Raw genomic sequence first — 15,311 nt, 5'->3', positions numbered from 1 at the left:
CAGTTTTGTATATGATCTATTTGCATGAAAAACTCTCTCGAAAACATTCCTAAGCCACCTCAAAAGTCAAATAAGCACACACACAAACCTGCACACCACCCATGACATTTTCTGAAAACAATTTCATTTCTCATCAATTTCATTTATTCATTTGTACAATTTGCTTACAGTGGTACCTTGGGTTAAGAAGTTAATTCGTTCTGGAGGTCTGTTCTGAACCTGAAACTGTTCTTAACCTGAAGCACCACTTTAGCTCATGGGGCCTCCTGCTGCTGCTGCGCCGCCGCTACACGATTTCTGTTCTTATCCTGAAGCAAAGTTCTTAACCCGAGGTAATATTTCTGGGTTAGCAGAGTCTGTAACCTGAAGCGTATGCAACCTGTAGCGTATGTAACCCGAGGTACCACTGTACTTATTTTTGCAGTTTCTTATGCATCCTTCACCCATTGCAAGGCGGATTACAACAATATTGTATACCATGACAAAACCATAGCATGACAACAACAACAACAACAACACCAACAACAACAACAACAACATAATAATAATAATAATAATAATAATAATAATAATAATAATAATAATAATAATGTTTAAAAATCAAAACAGTTCCAAATGGAACAAAACAGCATGAATTCAGCAAAGGAGGCAGTTCCCATAACATCCCTTAGCTGTCAAAGGATTTCTCCTGGGCTACCCTCTCCTAGGCTTTCCACTGGTGGAGAATATGGGATGGGGGGAAACCATGGGGGGGAATGTCACCACACTAGCTGCAAGATAGCCTCCATGTGGTGTGGAAACCCCCTCTCTCATGAGTTGATTTGGTGTTCTTCAGCTTTCCTGATGCACGCAGCGTTCTGCTCTAATACCACACTGTGCCCTAATTAAGCCGAAAGTAACAGAAGAAACATTTTCACCCTGTTAGAGTTAATGGACCATTGCTAAAAGCACATTTCTAGTTGATCTTATCATTTAATTTCCAGAGCTACAGCAACTGGCCTCAAAAACTCGTGTGTCAAAGCAGTGCCTTTGAAAAAGCAAAAGCTATAGCAGGTTATTGAGGGTGGGTGGAGAAACCCACCTGCGGCACCAGAGGTAGTTGGTGCTCAAAGATCCCTGCACTAGGTGAAGCCAATGAGAGGCAGAGCAGCTAAGTCTTGTTCTCTCCCCGTGTTTACTCTGTGCTGAATTCTACAAGGAGCAACGCAGAACCTGATGAGACGATGCCACAGAAACTAACTACAGCTGGTCTTGTGTAAGTTGCTGCACAACCGAAGTGAAGCCCTCTGAACCCATCAGTGCTGCCCCAAAGCATTCTGCCATGAAGCACCACTGCTGCTGAAAAAGACTGTGAAAACCAAAAAAAAACCCCAGCCAAATTCTGCATTAAGGGCCCTTCCTTGGCAAATGCACTTACTGACCAGGTTCCTTGCTCTTTCTCAGACAGGGTTGGGGGGACGTGTGGCCTTCTAGATGTTGTTGCACTCCAGTTCCCATCAACCCCAACCAGCCTGGCCAATGGTTATGGATGATGGAAGTTGTAGTCCAGCAAAATCTGGGAAGGCCACGGATTCCCTACCCATGAGCCAGGTGTTCATCTCTTCCCCCTTCATATGTGAAGACATGAATGTATCTTAAGGCTGCAATCCAGAGAGGTGAGGGAGCCGGGTGTCAGTAGACACCTGTTCCTATACCCTGTGGGCCTCGTGGTAACAGGGCAGATGTGAGGGTGGAGCAGTAGTCTTACGCTCATTTCCAGGTTTCCCCCAACCCCATTCTTGTACCATCTCCCTTCCTTTTGAAACGATAGGAGGAGATAACACCAGCTCCAGGGCTGAGGCAGTTTGTACCACTGTCCAGGGGTATATGGGGGGGGGTTGCAGTGGGGGACTGTGGCTCTGTAACTGACCACATAAGAACTGTTCTGATGGGATGGATCAGACCAAAAGCCTACCTAGTCCTCCCCTGTGCCCTCTCCACTGTTGATGAGGAACCAGCTGCAGATCTTTCTACAGCCTCACAAAAGAGGACTGGCGTGTTGGACTTTTCTCATTCGCTCCACCCTTGGAGACGATGATCAATGGTTACTAGTCATGATGGCTATGTTCTTCCTCGACTGCTGGGGGCATTGTGCCTCTGAATACCAGATGCTGAGAATTGCAAGCGAGCAGAGTGTTGCAATCAGGTCCTGTTTTTAGGGCTTCCCAGGGACTATTTATTTATTTATTTATTTATACATACCCCACCCATCTGGCTGGGTTTCCCCAGCCACTCTGGGTGGCTTCCAACAAAATATTAAAATACAATGGTCTGTTAAACATTAAAAGCTTCCCTAAACAGGGCTGCCTTCAGATTTCTTCTAAAAGTCTGGTAGTTGTCTTCTCTTTGACATCTGATGGGAGGGCGTTCCACAGGGCAGGCACCACTACCAAAAAGGCCCTCTGCCTGGTTCCTTGTAACTTGGCTTCTCACAGTGAGGGAACCGCCAGAAGGCCCTCGGCGCTGCACCTCAGTGTCCGGGCAGAACGATGGGGGTGGAGACGCTCCTTCAGGTATACAGGACCGAGGCCATTTAAGGCTTTAAAGGTCAGCACCAACACTTTGAATTGTGCTTGGAAACGTACTGGGAGCCGATGTAGATCTTTCAAGACCGGTGTTATGTGGTCTCTCTGTGTGGGCAATCGACTGACATTTTATCTCTCTCACACAAAAGCTGCGCTACGTGGAGAGGTAAAAAGAAATCCGAGCAAATGGTCTAGAGGCTGATCAAAAAAGATGAAGCTCATCTCCATAAATCAACTGGAATAATAGAGTAGAAGATGTCCTATAGCCCAAAGATGCTGACAAGCTGGGTGAGATATTGGAGGAAACTGAAGAAGAAAATTATATTACTAATGATTTTCATTACCCACATTATTATCGACGGTAAGCCACCAAAGATCCTAAGCGTCAAGTTAATAATCCACAGTGTTCATTAATTCATATCAAGGAAGCGGATATGGTGCCTGCTTTGGACAACGGTTTTCCCATTACATGAAGGCAACTTGGCTCAACTTTATAAAATATAGCTGGTTGGGTGCAGAAGATCAGCATCGAGTGGCATCACTCATCGCCAGTAGTTAACTCAATGAACGCTGTCAGGATACATATAATGATTGATGGCCAAGGAATAAGGCTGGCCACTATCTCCCTGGCCTTGGACACAATGATGGCTGCATTTATTATTCCTCATAGTTTTCAGCTTCTTAAGTTATATCCACTTGCAATTGTTGCTCTCATCAGAATAGGCAACTTGAGGCAGATGCTTTGCTTAAGCCAAGGGTGGTGCAGCTGTGGGGCACTGGATTTTGCTGTGTTATGAAGGCTACCAGCACAGCCAATGGTTGGGGGAGATTGGATTTGCAGTTCAGCAACACTGGGAGGGCCATTCAAATTCCTTGGCTGAAGTTCTTACAAATGGCACCTCATAAGACTTTTATTAAGAGACAGGTGCGTTCACACTCCAGAGTCAGAAGGGCATGCCTCTTGTACAGGAATGGGGGCTGTTTTTGGAACAAGAGGCACGGTCCCATTAGGGCAGACTTCAAGGGGCTGCATTCTGAGTTGGGCAGCGCCAGAGGCAAAGCAAAAATGGATAGAGCAATAAATGTGAATGTTACCTTTGCACAGGAGGTTAATTTTGAAGAAGAAGAAGAAGAGTTTGGATTTGATATCCCGCTTTATCACTACCCGAAGGAGTCTCAAAGCAGCTAACATTCTCCTTTCCCTTCCTCCCCCACAACAAACACGCTGTGAGGTGAGTGGGGCTGAGAGACTTCAGAGAAATGTGACTAGCCCAAGGTCACCCAGCAGCTGCATGTGGAGGAGTAGGGAAGCGAACCCAGTTCACCAGTTTATGAGTCCACCGCTCTTAACCACTACACACACTGGCGCTCTCTCTCTCTCTCTCTCTCTCTCTCTCTCTCTCTCACACACACACACACACACACACACACACACACACAAGCTCCCCAGCACCTACTTGCCTGAAATTGTGCAGATTTTTATCCACTCAGAAGGAGATGCTATGCTTACAAATTTCATCCAGCCCCAGCAAAAAGTTTATTAGGCAAAAGCGCATGCTGCGGCAACCAGCATGGTACAGCTGCTTATTGGGACTGCAACTGCTGTCACCCCTGACCATTGACCAGGCTGGCTATGGCTGATGGGAACTGAAGTTCAAGAACATCTGGGAGGTACCACATTGGCGACCCCTGGCTTAAATGTACAGCTGCCTTTCACAGACCTGAAAGGAAATGTTTGAAGACATTCTGCTTTGCTCAGGACACTGCAAACAGGTGGCTCTTGCTCTCCCCAAAATGAACATCATGAATCTTTGCCTGCGAAGAGTGCCTACCCTGGGGTTCTTACTGTCAGGAGTGCGTGCAGGAGCCAGGCCCTGTGACCTGTAGGGCTTCGCAAGACTGGGGCTTTCCTGAGTTGGTTCTCAAGAGGCAAGGTGTGGCCACAGAGGTGAGGCCAATCACAGCACCTGGTGGCAAGAGCCGGGAAGGGATATAAGCTCAGCATTTCCCTTTGGCTCTTTGCCACAGCAACACACTTCCTGATCCTCGGACCCTTGGCTTCTTGACTCCCGGTTCACTGACCCTTGACTTCCAGACTCCTGGCTTCCAGACTCTCGTTCCTGCTCCCACCCCGCCGTCTTGCCCCCGGTCCTGACGTCCTCCGCCAGGACTTCAACCGCCCGTAAACCGGACCGTAACACTTACGGTGTGTGGTGTACACCAGTGTGGTGTAGTGGTTAAGAGTGGTGGACTCGTAATCTGGTGAACCGGGTTCGCGTCCCCACTCCTCCACATGCAGCTGCTGGGTGACCTTGGGCCAGTCACACTTCTCTGAAGTCTCTCAGCCCCACTCACCTCACAGAGTGTTTGTTGTGGGGGAGGAAAGGAAAGGAGATTGTGAGCCGCTTTGAGACTCCTTCGGGTAGTGATAAAGCGGGATATCAAATCCAAACTCTTCTTCTTCCTCTACATATCAGCTCAGGATGTGAATGAAGTTTCTAATGGGTAGGATGGGCCTAGGATAAAGCATTTTGTGGGAGACGTTAACTGACTTCTGTCTTGAGGAGCACACACAGCTTACATGGCAGCTGGCTGGCTTTCTAGGAGGAGGCAAGATCTGTCTAAGGATCCATGTACTAAAATGACAAAGGTCCCCTCTGACCTTAAGCACATCTCTGAATCACTGGAGGCCGAAAGCTGCCATAACTCTCCATAACAGGGAGACACCTTCAGTCGCATAAATAACGTTTCCTCAGACCCCCGAAGTGAAGTTGTAAAGGCTCAGATGCCTTAGTATGAATTATACACTACAACAGAACAATGACACCTTGCCGCAGATTTTCTATTTATCCTGGTAAGTGAGCACAGTGCTATGTTTCATCAAACTATATTGATTTCTTTCCCCCAGGTCTTTTCTTTTTCTTCATCAATATAAATTTTCATATCACTAATTCATGTTTTGCTTCCAGTGTGCACAGATTAAAAGCGTCTAGAGTTCAAAATGCTTTTCGGTCCCAGGCGTTCCTCTTTTTGACAGAGCAGAACGTCAAAGGGAGAACTATCTTCAGAACCTCCACACAAAGAATGTTTTATTCATGGCATATGAATGGCCCCTAAGGGCCTTCGTTGGGAGGTAATCTTATATGTGGGTCTGCATCCAGTTCATAACCTTTTAGGGCTGCTTGCTCTGGGCGGGTGGGCAGGATTACATTTACAAGAGATCAAGCTCTGGAATTCCTTTCTACTCTATTCACAGCTTCTCAGCCTTTTTCAAAATGGCGGATGCTGAGAGAAAGAGGCAGGTACTTTGGCCTGAAAACTCAATGACATACACAGGGGGGAGAAGCTGGCCATTCCATCCCTTCTCCCACATAGGCCAGGCTTCACGGGCAGGTTGCACACCTGTCAATCACTTGATTTGTTCTATTTATATAAATGACCGAAATTTATATGCCACTTCCTAGAACAAAAAACCTCTAAGCGGTTATAATGGTCTAAAATATTAATTTACATGGTTGTTTTTCACTGGTATTCTAATCTGTACAATTGTACAAATAATTCCATATTAGCAGACGTTGAGTGATATTTGTAAAGAAAGCGATTAGAGGAATATATACAAAGTAGAAAGTATATACAATACAAATCTGTGTTTAAAAAGAATGTTTATATTACAGCATAATGAGAAGGATGGGAAGGATTGTGTCAAACACTTTTATTGTGTAAATAATGTTGTCTTTTCTTTTCCTCTTTTGATTTATTTTTTACTTTGTATCTTTGTTGTTTCTTTATTTTTTTATTTTCCTCTTTTTTGTTCCTTAAAAAAAATTCTATTCTCTACATCATTTTCTTTTTCTTCATATGTAAAGAGATAGCATATAATGTTTGTATAGATATGTAAATTTTTAATCAATAATTTAAAAAATAGAAAAAACAACCATGTAATCAATGTTACATGTTTGTGTGTGTACATGTAACCTCAGCAAGATTCATTTGGAGCCCTTTCAACACCCCTGGGAGCTCACTGTCTCCCTAGAGATCTGATTTCCTTGCACTTATACTACAGTAACTAAGGCTGCATTCACAGCTTACCCTTAAAGCACATGACTTCCCCCAAAGAATCTTGGGAACCAGGTGCTGCTGAGAACTGTAGCTCTGCAAGGGGGTAAACTACAGTTCCCATTATGCTTTGGTGGGAATCCTGTACAGTGGTACCTCGGGTTAAGAACTTAATTCATTTTGGAGGTCTGTTCTTAACCTGAAACTGTTCTTAACCTGAAGCACCACTTTAGCTAATGGGGCCTCCCACTGCTGCTGCGCCGCCGGAGCATGATTTCTGTTCTCATCCTGAAGCAAAGTTCTTAACCTGAGGTAATATTTCTGGGTTAGCAGAGTGTGTAACCTGAAGCGTATGTAACCCAAGGTACCACTGTACTTTAAATGTATGGCTTGTACACAGTCTGAGATCGCTCAAGTTGCATTCTCTTTCTTGAATGTCCCAAAACAGATTAGGCAAGGATTTTTGCCTTGTTAAGAAATCGTTCTCAAAGTACAAGTCTGTTTTCCCTTTTCTTAAAAAAGGCATTATTTAAAACACTTATCTGTAAACCTGTGCATTGGTTCTAATGAACTTGTCTAAACAACTGGAGGAGATGTCAAAAATCAGCCTCAGACCCACTGAAGTATAAAATCCCACCTCTTGTTCCACAGATCTCCAACTAATGTCTCTGTTATATAACCTCGCATAGCACTGTAATACTACCGGAGTTTAATGCTTGCCAAGCAAACTCCAGAAAGTAATTGGCTCTGCATCACAACTGAGCATCAAAATCCTCCATCTTAATAAGGATTACTTGCAACTCTGCGCCGAGAAGATTTCCTCTGGTGATAAATCGCAAGCAGACCAATGCATACCAATGAAATAGTGATGTGGGATCACAGGGCAGCAGGTAGAAAAGTTAAAGTCACAAGGTTTTCAACCTAACCCTTAAAACAGTTTGGTTTCTGAGATTGGATCAGGCATAGCGCATGTATTTTGTTCCAAGCTTATTTCTGCATCTAGAAGGATTGGGAAATTGATTTTCAAAAGAACTGAAAACTGAGTTTTAGATTGTTCCAGGAGCCACATTCTCACAATTGCACCATTCAAGATGGGTGCATGCTAAATACAAACAGTCCTCACCATAGATTTTCAGTCTCTATGGGCATTGAAACCAAATTGCTACTGTTTATTGGGGGGGGGGCGATTTTTTAATTGAGGCTCTTTTTGTTTCAATTAAGTATGTGCATTCTCACTGAGCATTCTTCTGTCAAGCTGAATTTACATTTTGATCTGATAAAAGCCCCTCAGTTTATCTATTGAAAGTAGTAAATTATGCTGGAGCCACCTCCCCAACCTTAATGAGACTGTTGTGACTCCACAGTGTTACAAAACCATGCCCTAAAAAGCAAGGCAGATGGGAAAAATCTTTGCTTCTTTTTTCACTGCTGAACCACAGATGCTTCAGGAGGGCAACTGAGAATGAGCTACCGGAAAGACCTTTCTCCTCTTTTGACCCTCATTGCAAAACGTGGGTCTAGTACACAGGAGTCCAGCTCCTAAGCGCACATCTGGGTGCCTCAATAAGAGTGTCCAGATGTGTTCCTGCAACACATACATTCTACTTTTAGACCAGCTGGTTCGCTCCCCAACTGTACAACTGGAAGTGCCTAAAACAATATAACCAAATGTCAGGAAATTCACACTTCTCCAAATTTTGCAATAGTTTTCCAAACCCCTCAAAATTTGGTTTTTAAAAAGGCATCTATTGGGGGGGGGGGAATGGACATTAAAATTCAGATACTGGTGAAAGTAACACAGAAAATGCATTCTATTTGGGAAAATTGCTTGCAAAAAAACAACAACCATACACTTGTTTGGTAAAATAAATGGGTATAAGAAATTTATTTATTTCATAACCACTTGATTGTAAAAACAAACAAAAAAAACTCAAAGAGAATAAAACAATTAAGTGACCAATTAAAAAGAGTTAAATGTCATGGAATTCTACTCAATATTGATCCAGAGCAGAACTCGGATGTACAGTTAGCAAAGTAAAAACTTAAAACACATTGCAGTATTCCCAAAAAATAGACCTGAGGCAATTATATTTCATCCAGCAGAGCTTTACTGCAATTGAAGGCAAATGAGCATAATGGTCACAAATCCAATACATTCAGGATTGGCACTTTTATAGTCCGCGTGACCTTGACAGAAGAGGTAAGAGAACCGGTTTAAACCAGCTGTCCTCAGCTTCTCTGAAGGTATAACCCAAACACCAGGAACCTTCTGCTTGTTTCTTTCACACAGAGAAGCTTCCAGAACCCTCTTGAATTAATTAGAATCGGAAAGATCTCTACACATCAGATCAATACTTTCTGCACTAAGAGATGCAAACTGACATTAAAAACTATTTAAAACTTTCAAAAAATTAAAAGCAGCAAATAAGCTAAACAAATCAAAACACACATTCACATTCTACATATCTGGGAACTGTACATTAAAATGCTGGTGGGTGTTTCTTTTTCCTTACTTAAAAAATGATGAGCTGGTGCAGAAATGGAGCAAACTGAACTGAAGAATGAGAAAACGAGAAAACTCAGAGAAACCAACTTTGGCAGTTTCCCCCCAGTCCCTACCTGTGGCTGACAGGGATGACTGCAGGCTGCCAAGCCGAGGGAGGTAGTGGCGCTCATGCTGAATCATGAATGTGGGCAGCTGCCACGAAGATGACTCCCAAGACAGCCCGCCAGCAGCACATGCAAATAAAAAGGCAGCATAAAAGGCTGACACTCTAAATCTTTGAACTGGTAGAACTTTAAAGACAAAGCCTTCCTCGCACAACAAAGAGCACCACAAGTTCAGATGGGAACGCTTCGTATGCATCGAACCATCCCAAGTGGCACCTGGATGTAAAATTCAAGTCACTCTTCCAAAGTCTTTCACGGGTTGACAAGAGTTCGTTTTTTGCTTTGGTGACCTATAACAGCTGTACAAGGGATGAGGAACCTGTAGCCCTCCAGATGCTGCTGAACTCCATCACTCCCATCACCCCCAGACAGCATGGCCAATAGTAATAGGAGTCTAGCAATATCTCAAGGGTCAAAGGTCAATATCTCCCATGCCAATCGATATTCCATTAGTGGTCTTCACTAGAGTCTTGGCTTCCTCCAAAAGACTCAAATTTGCATTTCCCCACTTATACCTCACCTGGATGTGCTGCCACTGCAAAATTTTCCAGTTTTCCCAAGGATCCCAGTCCAAATTATGTCAGAGAAGGCAACGTACAGTAGATGGCTCTGGGTTGCAGAGTAACTGCTTCCAACTTCTCAAATGGAAACTACAGTGGTACCTCGGGTTACATACGTTTCATGTTACATACGCTTCAGGTTACAGACTCCGCTAACCCAGAAATAGTGCTTCAGGTTAAGAACTTTGCTTCAGGATGAGAACAGAAATCATGCTCCGGCGGCGCGGCAGCAACAGGAGGCCCCATTAGCTAAAGTGGTGCTTCAGGTTAAGAACAGTTTCAGGTTAAGTACGGACCTCCTTAACGAATTAAGTACTTAACCTGAGGTACCACTGTATAGGCTAGCCTAAGGCTGACTTTGGTGTCCTGGTTCACTGACAGACCAAGAGCCAATTTCTGATGTTGTGTCTGCCAGTTCCTGGGAATTTAGCGATGAATGCTGGCTTAGACAGGCCTTGATCTGTTCTAATAAGGCTTTTCTCGCATTCATATGCAAAAGTGTATATGCAAACCTCATTGGTGGTTTTCAAGCAGAGGTTGGATGGCCGTCTGTCTTGGATGCTTCAGCTGTGGTGCCTGCATTGCAGGGAATTGGACTAGATGACCCATGGGGTCCTTTCCAACTCTACAATTCTATGATCACTGAGCAGATATTAGTTTGCCTTCCTTGTTAAGACATTCTGAGTATGCATTCTTGCCACGGGGATTCTAATAATAAAAAAGCAGAATCTGCAGGACTGCAGCCAGACCGTTACTTTGGTCAGATTCTGTGTCCTTATCAAGCACAAGGTCATTCATATCCCCTTACTGTCTGAGAAGGAAAACAAGAGCCAGTGCTGGAAGAGAAAGAAAAGGAGTGCAACCATAGAAGAGTTGTCCCAGCATGAAACCACAGCTTTCCATTAGGGCAGGGTTGGGGGAACCTCGGCCCAGTATACCTGAAGGAGCGTCTCCACCCCTATAATTCCACCCGGACCCTGAGGTCCAGCACCGAGGGCCTTCTGGCGGTTCCCTCTCTGCGAGAAGCCAAGTTACAGGGAACAAGGCAGAGGGCCTTCTCGGTAGTGGCACCCGCCCTGTGGAATGCCCTTCCACCAGATGTCAAAGAGAAAAACAACTACCAGACTTTTAGAAGACATCTGAAGGCAGCCCAGTTTAGGGAAGCTTTTAATGTTGGACAGACTATTGTATTTTAATATTTTGTTGGAAGCCGCCCAGAGTTTCTGGGGAAACCCAGCCAGATGGGCGGTGTATAAAAAATAAAATTATTATTATTATTATTATTATTATTATTATTATTATTATTATTATTATTATTGGCATCTGGATATTGTTGGACTCCAACCTTCATCAGCCCCAGAGAACCTCATAATCTCTGGGGAGGGATGATGGCAACTGTAAGCAGCCAACATCTGGGAGACTACACTGTCTCCTTCCTTGAGTGAGGGTGACAGGTTTCTTTCCGCCTTTTGCCACCCTTAAGCAGAAGCATGAGAATCAAGAACAGTGGAGCTTCCATACAGGGAGTTGTTCTTGTTATTTGCAGAATGGAAGCTTTTAGCATTGACTTTGGGGGAAGTGTGTAGCAGAACGAATGTGTGACGAGTGTTCTAACCCCCCAATGGAATATTGAATGTGGGAGCTGAAAAAATAGCTTAACAGCAGCAGACGCAAGAGGAGCCCATTTGCTCAGCTCAGAGAGTCACAGGAGAAGTCCCCATCACTGCCTGTGGGTCCCTTAGGAAGGAACTGAGCTACCCCAGCAAATTACCTAGCCTCTTTCTTTCCCGGATCTCAGTTATAAATCTGCCGGTTGATTCAGCCCAGGCGATGTAGAATGTTACATTTAGGCACAAATGAGGGGGTGGGAAAAGAAGAGTAGGTGGGGAAGAGGACAAAATTTCATTATCTTGACATGATCTTCAAAGGACTGGGAGGCAGGGGGTTCAATTAAGTGCCAGCAGCCGCTCACGGGTGGTCTTCACTGGGCAAAACAAGCCATGTTTGTAATAAGGCCCCATGGTGCTCGACATGAATAACTCAGAGCTCATCTAAATATCTTTTAATGGCTTAAAAGAAGCTGCTCTTGGTGGGGATGTTTTTGTGTTCTTAGCCATTCAGAAATTCTTTCATCTCCAGAATCATTTTTAACAAAACTTGTCTCTTAAAAGAAAAAGGAAAGTTCCAACAATTAATTAGATTTGTGATGCTCTACTTCACTTATATGGCAGTAGAGGGAAAGATGGCCATCAGCATCTCGGAGAAATGTGAAAAGAGTGTGGTTTCCTGATTCATTCGCCAGAAAGTGATTTGTCTGAGGTAAAACATCTGTTTGGGTTTGGGCTAAAGAAATATAGGGCCTGCTTTGTGGAAGTATTTGGCTGCTAACTAGGGGTGGGTGGGTATGAATGAGAATGAAATTTATTTAATTAATTTATATATATCACCTTTCATCCGAGAATCCCAGAGTGGTTTCCAGTATAAAGGTAAAGGGACCGCTGACCATTAGGTCCAGTCGTGACCGACTCTGGGGTTGTGGTGCTTGTCTCGCTTTATTGGCCGAGGGAGCAGGCATACAGCTTCCGGGTCATGTGGCCAGCATGACTAAGCCGCTTCTGGCGAACCAGAGCAGCGCACGGAAATGCCGTTTACCTTCCCGTCGGAGTGGTACCTATTTATCTACTTGCACTTCGTGCTTTTGAACTGCTAGGTAGGCAGGAGCAAGGACCGAGCAACGGGAGCTCACCCCGTCACGGGGATTCGAACCACTGACCTTCTGATCGGCAAGTCCTAGGCTCTGTGGTTTAACTCACAGCGCCACCCGCGTCCCTTTTGGTTTCCAGTATAAAAACACAAAAATACATAACATAATAACAAACAAACAAACCAATGCTCTCCCTTCAATGCATTGTTAGCAGTTCAAAATCAGCCTTGCTAGCATGTGAAATGGCAAGCTGTATGGTTCCTTAATGTTTTAAGTGCATTCATTTATTTAATCATAAAAATGCAGAGTTACAAAGGGTCCCTATGGTCATTTAGCCCAGCACCCAGCAATGCAGGAACTTGTTTATGTATCTAATAAAGTTTACACACCGCTTGATTGTAGCAAAAAACACAAAGCACTTTACAGAATTTATCCATCTTCCCATTGAGAGATTTAACTTCTTAAATTCTTGAGAGGGACCTAAATCCTGAAGATGTATCCTGGCAAGTAATATATAGATATGGTATATAGTGGTATATAGATATTTTATAAATAAATAAAGGTGTAGAAAGCATCACCAATGAGGCGAGAGTAACCCCACTGATCCTATCTCAACCTTCACCCAGGATACCAAAGGTTTGCGAAGTCTGATGTTCATATCTACAGGCGTGGAATATTTCTCTCAGAGCATATTAAATATGGCCACTTTAAACTTTCCTTCTTATCACACATGTGTCTGAAAATGACTGTTATTAATGTGGCTATCTGCTTCAGTCAGCAGGATGCAAAGAATAGTGCTACTGAGCCCAATGACTCAACATCCAAGAATCATGGAAAACAAACATTAAAACAAACCAAGGAAACACTCTTCTCTTTGTTAAAAAAATATCTCTTATGAAAAACCCAACCATATGATTTCCAGATCCGGAGTAGCCAAGATGGCGCTTTGCTGATATTGTGGCCTACAACTCCCATCATCCCTGCCCATTGTTCACAGCAATTGGGGCTGATGGGAGTTGTAGTCCAAAACTTCAGGAACGCACTCCCTGCCTGAATCCCTGGAGTCAGTCAGTGTAGACAAAACTAAACCAGATGGACCAATGCTCCTATGTGGCGCCTGCAGCACTTGCTCAAAAGTCGAAATGCTCCCATGGGCCTCACAGGGTTGATGACTTCCATTCTGCATTGACACCAACACACCCTGCACCTCATAAGCCTTTAGAGAGGAAGAGGTGTTAGATGGCTGCCGCCACAATCTCAGCGCTACATTCAGTGACCTTTCGAACACACACGGGAGTAGAAGTGTAACACCAAGGGGGTCTCAAGCAAGTTCTTGCTTTCAGGCATCAGGTTGAGGCCTGGGCCTGCCTCCCCCAGCCATTTCACTAACGCTGCTTTGGGCAGTAATTCCTTTTGCATCGATCCCATTCGTGGGCCAAGTAACCTGACTCTTCTTTTGCAATCTTATCAGACACACCAAGCAAAGCAAAAGGGCTACAGGCCTTCAGCAACGCTTTTCAAAACGTAGCCTTCAGAAATCGGCTGGCGGTTTTCCTTTCCCTTGTCATTCTCGCCTCCCCACCCCCACCCCGGCCATTAATTAGGCCGATCTGGCGTTGCTCTGTTATCTTTTCCACCTTGTAATAAAATCACGGCTAGTGCTTAAAGTAACAAATTGACTAATGTGATGCTAATAGGTTTAGAAACATCCTGGGTGAGCATTAATAATAACTTACATCGGCACTGGTTTCGTAACGATGCCTCCGCTCCTTCGCCAAGGAAGCGCCTGAGCGGTGCTGAGTCCTTTCTGTCCTCTCATTTGCGCATTACTCGCCCAGCTGTAAGAGTGGTGGCTGCCGTGAGGGAGCTTTAGTTAGTGTGCTGACTCCATCTTCACCCCAAATTCGCTATTGCTGAGGAAGGGCCCCTCGTGGCTTGCAATGGTGGTGTGGGGAGATTGCAGAGGGCCGGGTTGTAAGGAGCAGCCAGGAACCCCCAGACCCCCCAAAGTGTCCCTATTCTCTAGGGCAGTGTTTCCCAAACGTTTTTGGGCAACGGCACACCTGCTTACCGGAAAAAAATCTCGCGGCACACCACCATTAAAGCCCCGCGCCGTGACGTCAGCGCGCAGCGTCACGCCGGGAGGGACGCACAAAAGTGAACGTTTTTTCCCTCCCCCTTGCCGGGGTGGGAGGAGGCAGCAGAGCGAGGGCAGCTGAGGCGGCGGCGGCAGCTGAGGCGGCGGCGGCTGCGATAGCGGGCGAAGGAGGAGCCGTCGCCGGGAGTTGCTGCTGCTGCTGTTGCTGCTGCTGCCTGGACATGCCGGCCTCCTCCTCCTCCGCTGTCTCGCGCTCCTCCCTTTTGCGCGCGCTGCCCCGCCGCTCGGCACCACCACCGCGGAGCCGCCCCGGCTCGACGCGGATCCTCCCTGCCGCCTCTCGCCGCCGCCTCTCGCCCGCCTCCCTCCCACGGCACACCAGCCGGTGTCTCACGGCACACTGGTGTGCCGCGGAACACCGGTTGGGAAACACTGCTCTAGGGATAATCCCTGGAGGGTATGGTGGGATCAGTGCCACATTGACATATAAGCTAAACAAGCTATAGCTTAGGGGCCCACTCTCTTGGGGGCCACCAAAAAAGGGGAAAAACTGGATGTACATTTCCAAAATATAAGATAAAAAGCAAATAAAATAAAACCTACATACAGCAGCAGTGGCAAAAGGGTTTAGATACCTATTAGGTCCATAAATTACCATA

At 45.2% G+C, this 15,311-nt stretch overlaps 1 long non-coding RNA gene across 1 annotated transcript in view; it reads right to left on the bottom strand.

The window, feature by feature from the left end:
* Positions 1–14,533, bottom strand: part of LOC308581753 — a 38,424-nt gene extending 23,891 nt beyond the window's left edge. The window contains exon 1 of the long non-coding RNA XR_014005249.1: positions 14,291–14,533. This is a non-coding gene — a long non-coding RNA (uncharacterized lncRNA). The remainder of the gene's footprint in view (positions 1–14,290) is intronic.
* Positions 14,534–15,311: the final 778 nt, after the last annotated feature.

Source organism: Podarcis bocagei (genome assembly GCF_964188305.1).
Source record: "Podarcis bocagei genome assembly, chromosome: 2".
NCBI lineage: Eukaryota > Metazoa > Chordata > Lepidosauria > Squamata > Lacertidae > Podarcis > Podarcis bocagei.
The sequence above is the reverse complement of the archived record's forward strand: the minus strand, read 5'-3'. Positions and strand labels throughout refer to the sequence as shown.